Source organism: Charadrius vociferus, unplaced genomic scaffold, assembly GCF_000708025.1.
Source record: "Charadrius vociferus isolate BGI_N301 unplaced genomic scaffold, ASM70802v2 scaffold147, whole genome shotgun sequence".
NCBI lineage: Eukaryota > Metazoa > Chordata > Aves > Charadriiformes > Charadriidae > Charadrius > Charadrius vociferus.
Genome location: NW_009649570.1, coordinates 4,922,344 through 4,938,585, shown reverse-complemented (window position 1 = coordinate 4,938,585; position 16,242 = coordinate 4,922,344).

Genomic DNA, 16,242 nt, shown 5'->3' with positions numbered 1-16,242 from the left:
TGCCATGTGTCTAACCAGGCCCTCATGCTGAGCGTTCCTGCCTTGACTTTTCCTTGTAAATTATCTTTCTTTTAACCTACTTTCTCCTTTCTAATAGAGAAGTGCTCCAGAGTACTCTTGTAAAATTCTGTCGTGGCTTAAACCCAGCCAGCAACTAAGCATCATACAGCCACTCGCTCACTCCCCCCCTGGGGTAAAAGTGAGTAAACTCAAGAGTTGAGATAAAGACAGATTAATAGGTAAAGCAAAAGCCACCTGCACAAGCAAAGCAAAACAAGGAATTCATTCACCATTTCCCATCAGCAGGCAGGTGTTCACCCATCTCCAGGAAAGCAGGGCTCCATCACACATAAGGGTTACTTGGGAAGACAAAATGCCATAAATCCAACCATCCTCCTCCTTCTTCCTTGTTCCCCCAGCTTTATATGCTGAGCATGACATCACACAGTACGGAATATCCCTTTGGTCAGTTGGGGTCAGCTGTGCCAGCTGTGCCTGCTCCCAACTTTTTGTGCGCTCCCAGCCTACTCTCTGGTGGGGTGGTGTGAGAAGCAGAAAAGGCCTTGGCTCTGTGTAAGCACTGCTCAGCAATAACTAAAACATCCCTGGTTTAACTTTGTTAACACTGTTTTCAGCACAAATCCAAAACATAGCCCCATACAAGCTACTACGAAGGAAATTAACTCTACCCCAGCCAAAACCAGTACAAAGTCATTCTGAATAAATCCTTAATGACACTTTAAATTAGATCACATCACTATTGAGCCCATGAGACTTACCAGATGGCAAAGTACAGATGTAATATTTACATGAGCTATTCCTGTTTTATACGCATTTAAATAACAATTGAATCAGAGAAGCATTTTTACCACAGAGCAAGATCAAAGACTTGAGAGTTTCACCTGGCTGGTTAGAGAAATTTTATCATTCCCTTGGTCATTTATAGTCAGTTTTGAACGGGTGGTTCAGCTAGGCAACTTGCATTCTGCTGGATACCAGAAATAAGCATTTGGTGGTGCAAAAACTTGTTGTTACTTCTCCAATGGGTCATGTAGAAAGCTCCTAATGCCACCATCCAGTATTTACTGCATTCTTAGCTTCAGGTTAAGCAACTATAAAGATCTCTAGTTTATAGAAAAGAGAAGTGGAAGCAGTTAGATAGCCAATACTAGCTTTTTCTCGCTGATATATGCACCGTATACATATGTACCCACACAACAGAATCTGCTGCATTCAAAACACAGATGACCCAGTGAGTCATTATCATGTACTAAAAGGTTTAAAATAGAACTATCCTTTCCTGAAACAGCAGGTCAATGAAGCATTACTTTGTGTTGGGCCTTAAGTGGGACCTGAGCAACCTGACTTTCATGTTACAATGTGTTTCAAAACACTTTGAACTCATGGAGTAGGTGGCTCTCCACTCATATCTATGCATAGTCTGCGCATGGAAGGAAGCAATATATAGAAGGGAAAATTAGGGATTACAGACTGCTGTAAAAAGAGCTTTAGAAGAAAATAAGAGTTACTCTCTTATCTCTTCATCTTCTCCACAAAGGTGTATGCTGTGGTTCTCTATTTCATGATAAGCTGCAGTTTCATTCCTGATAGAGCAGTGTGCACATGCTCAGCATTACTTATGAGAGTCAATCTTGGCAAAAGGGGAGAAAAAAAGAGGCTTTCAATAATTGGCTTTTTTTTTTTTAGCAACTTCAGAAGTCTTGGGAACAAAAAATCCAGCCTGACTTTACAATTGTAAAACTGGAAAGCAGCTTATGAAACTCTGCTCTCATCAGGAGCTCAGAATCTCCTCTTGAAGAGCTAAAGTCCTCTAAGTGCTGGTGACAAGCAGCTCTCTTTCTTTTTCCAATGTCTCTTGGCACTCTTTGCTTCCTATTTGATCCTGGGATTAATGCCAGGCTCTTCCTGAAGCTTTCAGACCTGCAGACCATTTGTCAAACCTCTAAACCAGAGTATGGCCACAGTGCAGAGAAGCAGGGTAAATTTAGCCCGTGCTGAGTCCCACGGCTGGATTCCTCTGTGATATCCAGTGCACTTCATTTAAAACTAGCTCAGGAACCTCTGTATTTCACTGCAACACAGGCACACTCCCCAGGCTTTGTACCAAGGACACAATGTCTCTTTAAAAGCGAGTCTTGTGCTCTTGACAAAAAATCATAAAGCAGGAATCATAGAAGTCCTTTGTGTTCCCTTTAGCCTAAGACTTGTGTGGATTAATGCTTCATAGTTGCTGAAATGGTGAAAGGGGTCTCACAGTGGTGGTGTTTGGAAGAATGGACACCACATGTGGCAGGACACCACAAAGGCCAGGAGCAGCGGGGGCTCCCCGGGACTGGCTGGGCAGGGCCTCTCAGCCAGGGCTTGTCCTACCACCCCAGCCAGGGAGCAGGGAAGCCTGGGGGCAGCCCCAGCCTTCAGACACCTCCCTGGGGATGGGGATGGGGCAAGGCCGGGCCGGAACGTACCCCCTTGGGTAGGGTTAATGTTCAGGCCTGTGCAGGGAACCATAGTCAGACACAGCCGCAGGGCCTCAGGGATGGAAATGGGCTGAGGCCATGCCAGGATGTCAGCATGCAGGTCAGGCTCAGCAGAGCCCATGGCCAGGGAGGGGAGGGCTGGGGCAGAGGCGGAGATGTGCTTCCTATGGTGTCACTGGGGCAGGGACTGAAGTGGGGTCCTGAGCCATAGGTACGGGCGAGGAGAGGCTGGGCAGGCACAGTGAGGGCCCGTGTTAGCACCCCATGGCCCTGACAGCATGCAAGGAACACCGTATGCTTGCAGGGCTGTCACAGAGGAAGGACCATGCAGCTGCCTGACTGTAGCCATATTTGAAAGTTTTAAAACACAATGAAGAAAAAATTATACATAACTTTCCAGCAGGAAATGAAGAGGCATTTTAGTTTGGTTTTTTTGCATTTGGCAGGCAGAGGGCATACTCAGCCTAGACCTAAATATAGCCTCCTGTCTGCTTAGGGACTATTTATTCTTTCTGTCTCCTGACACCGGTACACACAAAATTTGTTTAACATTCAGCAGATGCAGCACTCATACAAAGCCATACAATCTGTTCCTGAGAAATCAGCAGTAATTTTAAGAAGCCATCAGTGTTCTGCGGGCGGAGGACCAGCCAGGAGCACCATGACAATCATCCATTTCCCAGCAAGGAGCCACCATTCTCTCCCAAACACCTGAAACTGGTACTGGGAGCTGGGAAATAAGATGGTCAGAACAAGTTGAGGCAATGCGAGGGTATGACTGATCAAGAGTTTTCCATCTGACTGATTGTTCCAATAAAAAGTCACAGACTGTGCTCCCCTCCAATATCACTTTTTTTTTCTGTCAGCGATGTCAGACCTATGGCTCTCTGCCCAGCTGCCTCTAAAGGTTTTGCAGTTTTGTTTCTGCCTCCAGGAAAACGGCCCTTTTTGGATCCCTGCATGTATGATAACCACATGGAAAAACTAGCAGCAATGAAAGTTTCAGTGCAAAAGCATTATTTTCCACACAGAGAGACTCTGCTGTCAGTGATTAAATTAGCAGCCTTAATCTCAGCTAACATATTCATCAAAAGAGTTTCATTATATATTAAGTAGTGCAGTGCCTATGTGCTTGCTTAATTTAATAACTATTCATCTGATGGAAATCTGACAGATCTTTAACTATTAGAACCAAACTATTTCACACAGAAAATTTTGTCCATTTGCTGGCAAAACTTGTAACTGAATGCAGTGAGTCAATTTAAATACTTACTGTGTGTGGCACGCAGAAACATTGTTCAACTCAATATTTACAAATATCCCTTTTTTCTTTGCAATATCGAGTTTTTCTATAAAAAGGCACACAGTTAAAAATAAGTTGCACAATTGAGTCCCCAGGAGTGGGGTGGGTGTCTGAGATTACTGGGTCCCTGTGGATTGGTGGGTGCCCCAGATGATCCCTGGCATCCCCAAATACCTCAGTCCTGGGAGTCTTCATGGGTCAGCGGTACCCCAGTTGCCAGGGTCCTCAGCCTTCCTGGACAGTAGGGTCCTTGCCCCTAGGATGTGGTGGTGATGCTGGAGGTGCTGACCCAGCTGTGGCAGCACTCACTGCTGTGGGAGGAGCCCAGCCTCAACATCACATTTGCATGGCTGAGGGGGGCACAGGGACATGGTGGGGTTGGGGCACCCAGTTGATGCTGCAGCAGTGGCTAGAGCACTGCAGTAAGCAGCATGCGGGAAGGACTGGGACAGAGGAGGTCATGGGAGGACACTGGGGAGGTGGGAATGGACAAGGATGCAGGGACACCTGGTGTCTATATGATCCCTGGGTGCTTTGGTTCTTCTCAAGGCACCACAACCCTAAAAGAAGTAGTGTTCCAGGATAGGTTGATAACTGAGTGCCCAGAGGTTTCAAAGGCCTGCCAGATATCCGTGGTAATGGAAGAGAAGAGATCCGCATGAGCACAGATGCAGGAGAGTGTACCAGGGACAGCTTGTTTCTCTAATGGAAAATTGTCTTTTGTAAAGCTTGGTGCCAAAGTAGGCACCATTCCAAATTAAAATAAAAATCTGCCAGGCTTATCTGAAACCAGTGGTCAACACTCTCCAAAGCAAGGAGCCATCATTGACCTTGGGGCATCTCACAAGTGAAATGGTACCCACTCACCAAAAAAACAGATCTCAGCAAGGCACTGAGGGAGGGCTTTCCAGACCCCGCGCCCCCAACTTTAAAGGCTGTACTGGGAAGCTGGAGCCTGTCTATCAAAAAGAGCCTACCAGCTGCCACAGGATGTTCATGCCAGGCCTCACTGCTCGTCCACTGGAGTCCAGAGATCGAAGATGCAGAACTGTCGTGACATGAAGTTGTATTTCTCTAGAAAAAAAACCAACCCTGCAGATAAGATAGCCATATAAATCTGAAGCCTTAAGTGGCAGCAAGTAATTGGGCAACTCAGAGTTACCCAACCTGTTTATCAAGCTAGTAGCTACAAATCCCAACATAACAGGGGTAAACCCCACTGTCATTGAAGACTGGGAGTCCATCACTGATTTTAGTAAAGCCATAATTTCTCACAAGGCATCAAACACCATTGAAAGAAAAGAAGACAACTACTGCAAAGCCTATGGAGATTTTGCTCTTCACAGAAGAAAAAAAATATGTGGAAAGTAAATGCTTCATTTAATGCTTGGGAAGATAAAACCCCCAAAGCCTTAATCTCTAATGCTCATGAAAGACCTATATCAATAACTTCCTCTGTTATGCCTTCTGCCTGTGTTTCCTGCAGAGATACGTTCCCTATTCAGAGCACAAAGAGAATAGGCAAGGCAGGCACTTGGATAAAAAATTAGGCAAAGAAAAGTGAATGCATTCTGTGGAGAAAATAGGAAAACTCTTAAACTGTTAGCACATCAATACACCTGTTAGGAAAAGAATCATGGCTATTTATTCAAGCACTTGTTCAATGCCTGAAAACATATCTAAAGATGTGCAGGTCTAACAATTCAAAGAACATTTTTGATTCTAAGAAAATCAACTATAAACATGGTTACAAAAGAACACTAAGCACTGAAAAGTCTAGCACTACTGGGAAAACTAGTAATATATACATCTCTGATGGTCTAGCCAGCTGCACAAACCTCCTCTCAATCGATCTGCAGGCACTTCTTCAAGAGCTCTAACTACCAATGTTGTCCCTCAGCTGGCTGCCTTTTGCCAGCCAAAAATTAAATTCCCGGGTATTTTTAGTCCAAGTCTACTTCCCATATCAGCACTTGAATCTGGAGATCATTTGGAAAGTGCACATACACGTTTCTTAGTCCGCCCAATAGTTTTAAGATGGTCCTCTTCCAGGAAAAAATGTCCTGTCCCTCTGAACAGAATTATAAATAGGCAGAGGAAATTCAGATCTGCTGTTTCTTTTTACACATCTCTGCTCTCTGCTTCAGTAGCAGCAACACACTGGGTGTGATTCAAGGTACTTGACTGGGGTGTCCTCCCTGCACAGAACTTTTACTGCAGTGGCTTTGGGTGTTGCTGCTGAGCAGCAGGTCCATTGACTCCTAGCTCATGAGCTGCATTCGCTGCCGACTGGCACTCAGAAATCATGTTCAGGCAGTCCTTCTTTGCTCTTTGTCCAGGTTCTTTCTGCCCATTTAGTAGAGGAATCTGGACTTCACATTGGTGAGTTTGGGTCTAACTGGCTACAACCATCTGAAATGACTGCTGTCTGAATGCACACAGTGCACCATGGCACATGCCTTCTCATCCACTTTCTCTTCCATTTAAGATCACAACACATATCCATGGCAACTGCAGCTCCTGCTTACAAGAAAACAGAGACATTAGGAAATGTCTAGAATCTCCTTCCGCAGTTTGGCATTGAAACATAGGATGTAGATCAAGTGCCTCTCAGTTACCTGGGAACCGTGACCATCTCCTTCCATGGTCTCCTCCAGAGACCCCAGGCCACTAGAGCACCAGTCACCCTAAATACCCAGCAGCAATCAAGCACAGCACTTGGCTTGAAGGAGCCATTCTCTGCTTGAAGGATCACTGCAATGTAGAAAAGATGTGACATTAGAAGGAAAACAGTGTAGGAAAAGAATTAGTTCATTATACAGGAGCAAGATATGAAATCGCAAGCAGCTTGCATTTCATATGGGCAGAAAGGTGAGGCCTAGGAGAAAAAAAAATGACGTGTTGGAACAGTCTGTTCCAGCAAAGCGCAAAGCTAAATGTGGCACAGAGACACGCTATTCACCCACAAACTCTAAACCTACAGAGGAAGCATACGCCTGTCAACATTTTGACTTATAATAGAATTAGCCTCACATTACAGCAAAATCAAAAAAGGCTTAAAAAGATGACCCTGAAATGGAACAGAAAAATGACGGTAATGAAAGGGCTTTTTATACTGTGCTGATCCTGGCTGACAGGTACTGAGAACAAAGAGTTGTATATTGTAAGAAATTCTCTTACTCCCTGATATTTGTGTACATTTACAAACCCAACTGATCCTTTGGGGTGGCAGTGGAGTGAGATTAGAATGATGCATACCTGGCTAAAGAGACCCTTTTGGATTTGCTGTTTGACTAGACATCAAAATATGCACTGTGCCTTTTTCCTTTTCTTTTTTTTCTTTTTTTTTTTTTTTCCTTTTTATTTCTTTTTTTTTGAAAGCTATTGCTCAGACACCTCATTAATGATTAGTTTGTAATTGAAGGTCAGGCTTTTTCCTTTCCAGGAATACTGTAAATAAACAAAGGAATGGGAAATTCTAGTTCTGGAAAGAAATACAAGAAGGGATGTTCCAAGACATCCTACTGGAATATGTGTCTTGTTCTGTAAAGTTGCAGTGATTATATCCAAGACACGGGTTTTAGAGAATTTATACCTCTTATTAAACCAGCTGATATAATGGGGAAGAAACGGAAGTTTCCCAGGCTTCTTGTGTACTTGAGAGCCTCTGGTTTCTTTTTCCCAAGACTATGCAATTTTGTCTTTTTTTTTTTTTATTACATCTCTCTACAAAGCTAACTAGATCATGCTAGCTGTAAGAATGCTACTAAATCATTCAAACTCTCCATGAAAAGACACCACAGACATTAAAATAAAGAAAAAGTTTTCTAAAAATACTTTATCCCTTTGTGTTGATTTTGGATCAAGCCATAAGGGCTCAGCACAGATGTTGTAAATTCAACTGAGAAAAAGGAGTCAACAACATAAATATAATCCTTAGGCGCATGAGTTCAGGTAAGAGACAAAAAATGTACCAGTTACCTCCTACACAGCTATAAAATGGTGCCATTTTTTTCCAAAATTGGAATATTCGGCTTTGGTATTCAAAAGATGAAATCATCACTCTTGTCAGACCTTAGCCTCACGCTTCCATCTGACAAGAATGAACAACATGAATAGCCCGTGACCTGGCAAGCTTCAGATTGCATTCTCCATACTGTTGGGAGTTAGTTGTTACAGAAAGTCTTGTTATCTTGGGCACAGGTAGAAGTTAGATGTTCAGCAGTTGCTGGCATCCAATGGATGTTGTGTGTGTGTAACCATCAAAAAAGCGATTTTTGAATACACTTCTGTTGACTGTAACCCATTCCTCCACGTTATCACTATTGCATTGGCTATCACAATAGTTATCACTATTTCATATTGCATATGAAATACTGACTGGATGTGTTTTTCATAGCTGCGGAATTTTTTCACCTCACGGGACATGAAATATGCTCTGCTTGGTGGTGGCTCTAAAACTTTTTACTGATGGGGAGTAAAAACTGCTGTACAAAGGAGTTAAAACTTCATAGTGTTATGCCACCACTGCATGTTGCTATTCAGAGGGAACAACAGAAATGACTACCCACAAGGTTTACCAAGTTCTGATGGGGATGAACTCCATTTTAGCCTGTGGTTAAGTGAGGCAAAACCCCAGCATTCGTTACCAGAAACTTGCACGGTACCAAAGCAAGTCTTGCATCGTACCTTCTCATGATGGCTTCACATTTCAAGACAGCAAACAATTCATTTTCTTGGAGTCCACACAAGAGAGTCTCTGGTGGTCAGTTTCAAACAATGTGGTAGCAGGTTAGAACTTGTGCTCATATAGACCTTAGAAGCAAAGCCAGTGAAATATGTGAAAACTACCGTGGATTTTGGCAAGACAATCACACCTCAACAAACACGTTTAAAACCTTTGGTTTAATTGTGGCTTCCAGTAAGAATGTTTATGGCTATTGCAGCAGCATCCCTGGGTCTAGGATCCCTTTGTGTTTACTGAGGTATAAGCAGAATTACAGACCATTCCTGCTTGAAAGCGCTTGCAATTTCAGTGTAAAATAAGACACAACAGGTGGATGGAGACAAATGGGCAAGCAGAAAGAAATGTTGTATGCCTACAGAGTTGGGGCAATGTTATGGAGAAAGGGTCAGACTAGATCCCAATGAACTAGCTAAGGTGTCCAAAGGAGAGCAGTGACTTGGTGCGATCATCCTCCTGCTACAGCTTCTAGTCCTCGAGCTGCTCTCCTCAGAGCTAGCCCAGACACCTCCATCATATCCTGCAGGCATAACCAAGAAGTATTAGCCAATACGTTGAGTAATACTGGTCAGCAACACTGCTTGTCTAGTTGTTGCCCAGCTTATTTGAACTAAACCCTCTTCCCTGCTCTTCCACCACATCTAGCAGCCAAACTTATATGAAACAGCAGACCAGGCGCAGGAGGGACCAGTGCCAGGGGCTTTAATTCTTTTTTAATGTACCATAGGGTGGGCAGAGCTATAGAACAGAAGTAATACAGTTTTAGTAATTAAACTGTTGTTCTGTTTCACAGAAAACCTTGCACTATTGATATTAGAGCGACAGAGATGAAGCACTGAACTGTAAGTGTGTGTATGTCTGTCTGTTTCTCAATCTGTTGTTGGGCAGTGGGTGTAAGGAAAAAAAGCTGTTGTTCCTGCTTCTTGAATTTAAAATGTGCACAGAAAATAGTTACAAAAGTGGCACATACAGATCTACCTAGAGATAACTGATCTTGAACACCACACTTCCAAATGAGCAGATCAAAGATGCACAGGATCAAATTCCTTTGAAGAAGGCAAAGTGAATAGTCTCCAGTTTTCTCGTCTGGTAAGAAATCTCCAGGAAAGACATAGGGGAGCATCGGCCATTTGTGTGGGGTGTTTACACTTATATTCACTATCAGGAGTTGAATGTGTTCAGCTGGCCAGACTCAAGTATTTGTATCATCACAAAATGGGCTTCGCCAGCTTGGCCCATGGGTGACTCTCCAAGCTGCATGACACACAGCACAGGGAGCTCTGCCATGTCAGCGCACACTTGCTAACAGGGCTCACTTACCCAGCTGAACTGAAAGCCTTGCAGAGCTGGGTCCTCCTGCTCTCACACCAGCAGCCCAGCGCACTGCACAGCTCTGGCCCTACCGCATGCAACCCCTCAGCCAAATGCCAGTCTCCTTTTACTTGGGAACATGCAAATACTATTGGGCTGAGAACCAGTTCCTGTGCAAGTTCCTCATAAGATGTCTCCTCTCAGGCTGATAAAAAGAAAACAAGAATACCTCCTAAAGCGAATTTTGAGAGTATTTACATCACTGAACAGGGTTTTCTATTGAGGTTTCACCTACAAAACTCCACAGTGATGCATTGCCATACCACAGCTCACCTTTGTCTCCAATCATGTGATTCTTTATTATGAAGCCAATAATAACCAGGCAATAGCTGGCGTAGCACAGCAATTGTGACATGCACAGGCATCAAGTATTTCTGCTAAGCTTTGAGGGAAATACAGAGCATAAACCCTTGGCATTAACCTTCAGATTGTGATTAAAGACCTTGTCATGTCATTTCACTTATAATTCTCTACACGGAAATGAGAAACAGCAGGTAAGGGAGGCCCAGACATGGATGCTTTTCCAAGTGCCACATCACTTTTGGAAGATTAAGAACAAAACTTCTGTTTATGAAAAATGTATTGCAGTACAAGTCAGAAAAGCATCTGGGATCGTTCCTTCTCTAAAATTAGACGTCTAGTGTTTATTAGATTGGCACGAAAGGTTGTTTGAAAACAGCTGATGGAAGAGCCAAGGGCTGGGAGAAGGAGGCCAAACACAAAGCAGGATGCATGAGGCCTCCCAGCAGCAGACTGCAAGAGCGTGCAGAGAGGAGGGAAGGAAAATAAGGAGTGCTTGAAAGGTAGTAAAGGTACGGAAGCGTTTTTCCACAACACCATACTGGAACAGGCTGTTTGTAATGAGCGGTTCCCAGCTGCAGTGCTGCCATAGCTAAGCCATCGTTTCCAGCCCTGTTTTTCATTACCAAGCAGAGAGGCAGGACTCAGAAGAGTTCAGTGAGACTCAGCTATCCCAATCCCAAATGGAAAAGTGAGCAACAGTCTCTTTCCCATCGCCTCCCATCCTTTGGTATCTCTTTCTGTCTCTCCGAAAAAATTTATATTTAATGAAGGTGGGCATTTTCTCTTTTTTGCAGGGGACATTAAGAAACCAGGATCAGTATGCAATAACGTAACACCACTGAAGGGCACCAGGGGCATTTCCAGTGGATCTTTCCATTCCAAAGCCAGCTGAGGCTATCAGGGAAGAGTGTCTTTTGCAGTGATGAGGCTCTAAAGAGACTAGGCCCTTGATGATTTTCAGACCAGAAATGGCAGGCAAAGGGCAAGAAATGTCAATGATCCTCCAGGGTTTATAGACCTTCTGCTCCTACTGAGTGCTGAGAGATGATTTTGCCCTTCACACATCCTGCTGTAGCCTCTTCAGAGTCCAATGGAAATTTGTTGAAGGGTCTCTGTTTAACTTGGAATTCTTTCAAAATAGTATGGCTTTTTACCGACTACATTTATCCATCAGACCTCCTTCTCCGGGTGTGCCCTAGCACTGTGAAAGCACTACATGGCTGCTTTATAGCTGGCTTTTATTAGGCTTAAGGAAGAAAGGAAAAGAGGGAAAGATGAGCAATGAAAATGTAGCTCTGTTACACCAAGTTCTGAGAAAAGAAGAAAGTAGATTGTATATGAATAAGCAATAACCTTAAACCAGGACAGTGAACAATAATGTAGGATGAGGCTATAGTTTTCCTCTTTTGTTTTCCAGACATAACAGAACTCTTTAAATGCCTGATAAAACCAAACACGTCTTCTCAGACAGGAGCTACAGCCCATCTATATTTACATCAGGAGTGGGGAAGGTGAGCAGTGTGAACCTCTATAGGAAGCTCTACTGCAAATATATAGATATATACACACATACACACGTACGCGCATACACACACATTGGCTGTACAAAGTCTGCAAGCCTGCTGGGGAAGCACTGGAGAACTGCAAAGACTGTGCAGGAGCGTCAGCATGCATATGGCTCCATTTCAAACCAAACAGGGACAATATTTGTTGTTCTTAGCTAGTTTCTTAGCACTCAGGAAATCAAATACCACACTGTTGTGCTTGTCATTTGAGTCTTGTGGTCATCAGAGTGCTACCTGTTAGCAAATTTTAAGGGGGGTTCTTTTCTTAACAAATTTTATCTTTTCCAAGAAATAACTTCAATGATTTAGAAGCAGTTGCTGTAAAAGCGTATCTGCTTGATAATAACTTTGCAAAGTTGACTGGACCCTGGAAAGCTGACAACCTTGTGGAAGCCTTTACACTGGTTTCAGTGGGAATGGGCTCTGATCCTACAGAGACTGCCAGATTTCAGTTAAGACAGCTAAGACTGGATTGAAAACAAAAGTAAAAGAAAAAACCTTTCAATGAAAATAATCAGCTGTTTGTAACATACAGGTGAAAATTGGTTTTACCCCTAATCTGCCATTGCCCCTTTAAACTCTTAAATCACAACAAAAACTACTGTCTTCTTCTCTGTAACCCATCCATATGTCATTCCAGTCCATTCCCTCTGCTCTATTTATTTAAGCCTACTTTGGCATGTCTATTCCCCTGATACCATTTCTACTGAGTGAGCCCAGCATAGTGGGAATTTTGATCTCCTCCTGCCAGTTACATAACTCCTCCCCCTCTAATGAGAATTTGGGACATAGGCATACATCGCCACAGATCTGCCTTATGAAGCAGCAGCTTAATTCCCTATAGAAAGGTGAAAAAAACCCCAGTCTTATTGAAGATAAAACATGCAGCTAGTTCTATTCTTCTGAGGATACTTGGCTGGCATACTTAGAGCCCCCTTATTTCACAACATATAATTAAAATAGGATGTTTGGAGGGGAGCAAATTTCCTACCCACTCCCTTTCACCACCTCTGCTGATTTGTGGTTAGACTTTCCTCAGGAAATTTTACCTAGAGAATTTGCGCAAAGCTTTGAGATAGAGCTAGGAAAAGATGTCGCCTCTGAAGAGCCAGCTTCATACTCAAATTCCAGTGCCCTCAGAACTCAAACTCCTCAGCTCTGCACTGAGCGGGGAGGCAGGTGCAACGTGCCCTTTGCAAATGCAGAATGATGCTTTGCATACCCTCTGGGATGAAGAGCAGTCTCAAGAGCATATTTGAGTTCATCGAGCCTTAGAGCTTGCCTGCTTTCTGCCCACGCCAATGGCTAGTAGCCCAGCTCTACAGTGGCCACAAAGGCACACTCCATTTAGCAAGAGCTGAGCTGAGCATACTTGCTAGCAGATGGGGCTGCCCAGGCCACACTCTGCCCAGCCACAGGTAAAAGCAAACCTGACTGAGGTCAAATCCACTGAGGCCTGCAGAGAGGTCGAGACCTCAGGACAAGACCCCCTCTGCTCTAGGAAGACAGTGAACAAGCCTGCCTGAGAGAAGGCTTAGACATTGTGGTGACCCGACTGACAGTATGGCAATGCCTAATGACAAACACGAAGATTTTATGCATCATTGTAATTAAAGCAGGTTCTTTTCCAGATACTTAATTGCAATATTCCAGTAGAAACTGTATGCTGTGGTTTAACCCCAGCCAGCAACCAAGCATCACGCAGCTGCTCATTCACTGCCCCCACAGAGATGGAGGACAGAATCAGAAGAGTAAAAGTGAGTAAACTCATGGGCTGAGATAAAGACAGATTAATAGGTAAAGCAAAAGCTGCCTGCACAAGCAAAGCAAAACAAGGAATTCATTCACCACTTCCCATCGGCAGGCAGGTGTTCACCCATCTCCAGGAAAGCAAGGCTCCGTCACGCATAATGGTTACCTGGGAAGGCAAAACACTATAACTCCAAACATCCCCTCCTTCCTCCTTGTTCCCCCAGCTTTATATGCTGAGCATGATGTCATACAGTATGGAATATCCCTTTGGTCAGTTGGGGTCAGCTGTGCCTGCTCCCAACTTTTTATGCACTCCCAGCCTACTTGGTGGCAGGGCGGTATGAGGAGTAGAAAAGTCCTTGACTGCTTAGTAACAACTGAAAACATGAGTGTAGTATCAACATTATTCTCATCCTACATCCAAAACATAGTGCTGTACCAGCAGCTGGTAAGAAAGTCAACTCAATCCCAGCCGAAACCAGGATACTGATAAGCCAGAGACCCCAGCTTTCAGAGCTAGGTCACACCTCAAGGTCACCAACACCTTGCCTCAGCCTTCTCCTGGGAAACAAGCAATGAGCAGAGTTCCTGAAACAGCACTAAAATCCGTACTCACATGATGGGCATTCAGCTGTCAGGTGCACAAGTTCCCAGGAAAACCTCGTTTCTGAACCAGGAAAATTGTAAGTAATTAGATCCAAAAAGATGTCTTTGATCCAACTTCTTGTCCAATATTTTTGTTGCAGAAGACAGATTGTTGTTACAATCAGCATTTCAGTACACTTTTTCTTGAGGCATAAAACACTGTCTACAAAGGGTGCATTTAACTTCATCGCTGAGCCTTGCACACCTCGTCACACAAACAGTTCTACACACCAGATAATCCCTCTGAACTTTCTGGGACCCTTCATGAAACAGAACCACCACAACCTTTGTGCATGAGGGCAGCACAACTCAGGTTACTGCTCGGAGTATGGCTTAATCGTTATTAAAGACAGTTCAGTGAGGCTCCTATGGAGTTACTGCAAAGCAGGCTTTTGCCATATACCTTGAATATGACAGCCCATGAGATCTGGCAGCAAGTTCAGAGGAAGTGAAGCATCCAAGTTCTTTTCTGGTTTGTCTGCAAAACATGATACATGACATGTTTTGCTTGTGATGATCTGCTTTGTTTGGCAGGCGAGACAAAAGGAGTCACTCATTGTCCAGTAAAGCTTTCAAGCAGGAATAGCCAGGAAATCAGTGCAAGAAGAAAAAAACAAACAAACAAACAAAAAAACCACCTAGGATTCTCCAACCCTAAAGCAAAGCAGAGTTTATGCTCAAAATGCAACTTTTTGGTTTTTGTTTTTTTTTGCAAAGAATATCTTGGCAAGAGGAAGTGGAAATTTAGAAGCACCTTTGGCTTCACTCAGACAGTTTCCATCAAGGCCACCATCTTCTTCCTTTGTATACTTGGTTACTGATGATGTGTTAATATGGGACATATTCATCTTCTTCGCTTTCCAAACTGCCTCTGGAAGAAGCAGACACTGTACATACTCATCCAGCCAGAGTAACAGTACCACAGACAGCTGTGCTGGGTCTTATCCATGAGCACCACAAGGTGGGGGCAATGAAGACACCACAGACATGAATAACTGGGCAACCTGCAAAGGCAAGGTCACCATGAGTTTCCCAAAATGAGCCCTCAAAAGGCTGGCACTTGGGCCGCCCCAGAGGCTTGCCTAGTGCTCATGGTGAGCCAGGCACGCCGGCAGCCCTTCTGGCTCAGTGGCGTGAGAAAGAAGTGAAAAATTCAGTGTCTGCTTCAGACACAGATGCACACAGACAGACTTTTATGTGTTTAGACTAGTTCTCCCCCTAGGACTGGGGCTGTGTTGGAGCCGCTGGCCACCTGTGTCCCTTGCTGCTTCCCTGCAGCATTTTTCAGAATACTCTGGGAGAAGAAGTGCAGATATATTTCTGGAAACTACGCAGTGATCGGTACAGCTGGAACACCCTTCACCCAGCCAGCAGAGCCGCTGGCTTCGGCCACTGCGGTTTTATTTCAGCTCCAGCAACATTGTTCAGCAGAGCAGTGACAGTATCAAACCTCTCACTCCCTACCCTAGTGCTGCTACAGCAGCCAGTGCAGCGGGTGCCAGACAGGCTGCTCAAGTTGACGGCTGCTTCCACTGGGTAACAGGTTGGCCACTCTGGAGGGGACATGCACATGTACAGCTGTTGCGATCATAAACACATGCAAGGCTCCAGTTCTACGAGAAACATATCCTCATCTGGGTTATCTCAAAGCTGTTATCTGTTCGATCTGTTTTCTCCAGCCAGCATGGGAAGAAAGTAGTGAATTCTTTTTTTTTTTTTTTTTTTTTTACTATTTCATAGTTATAAACCCAGTGGCTCAGAAGTGCTGCTACGGCAGTTTTGAGGCCTAAAACACTCATCCATCAGCCACAGGACAAGCAGCAATCTTCAAAAGCAGTAAGAACCTGAAACCCAGAGGGGTGTCACTTAGCACATCACTGAATAACCTTGGCCCACAATCCACTGTACTGGAGAGTAATCTGATGACAGAAGCTGCTTTTATATGAACTAGTTTTGTACTTTCCACATCCTGTATTTTGATTTTTATAGCTATCCTTCAGTTGGACCAAGAAGCCTCCAGACAAGATCAGGATCCTGCAGTGGCAGGACCTCAAACATACA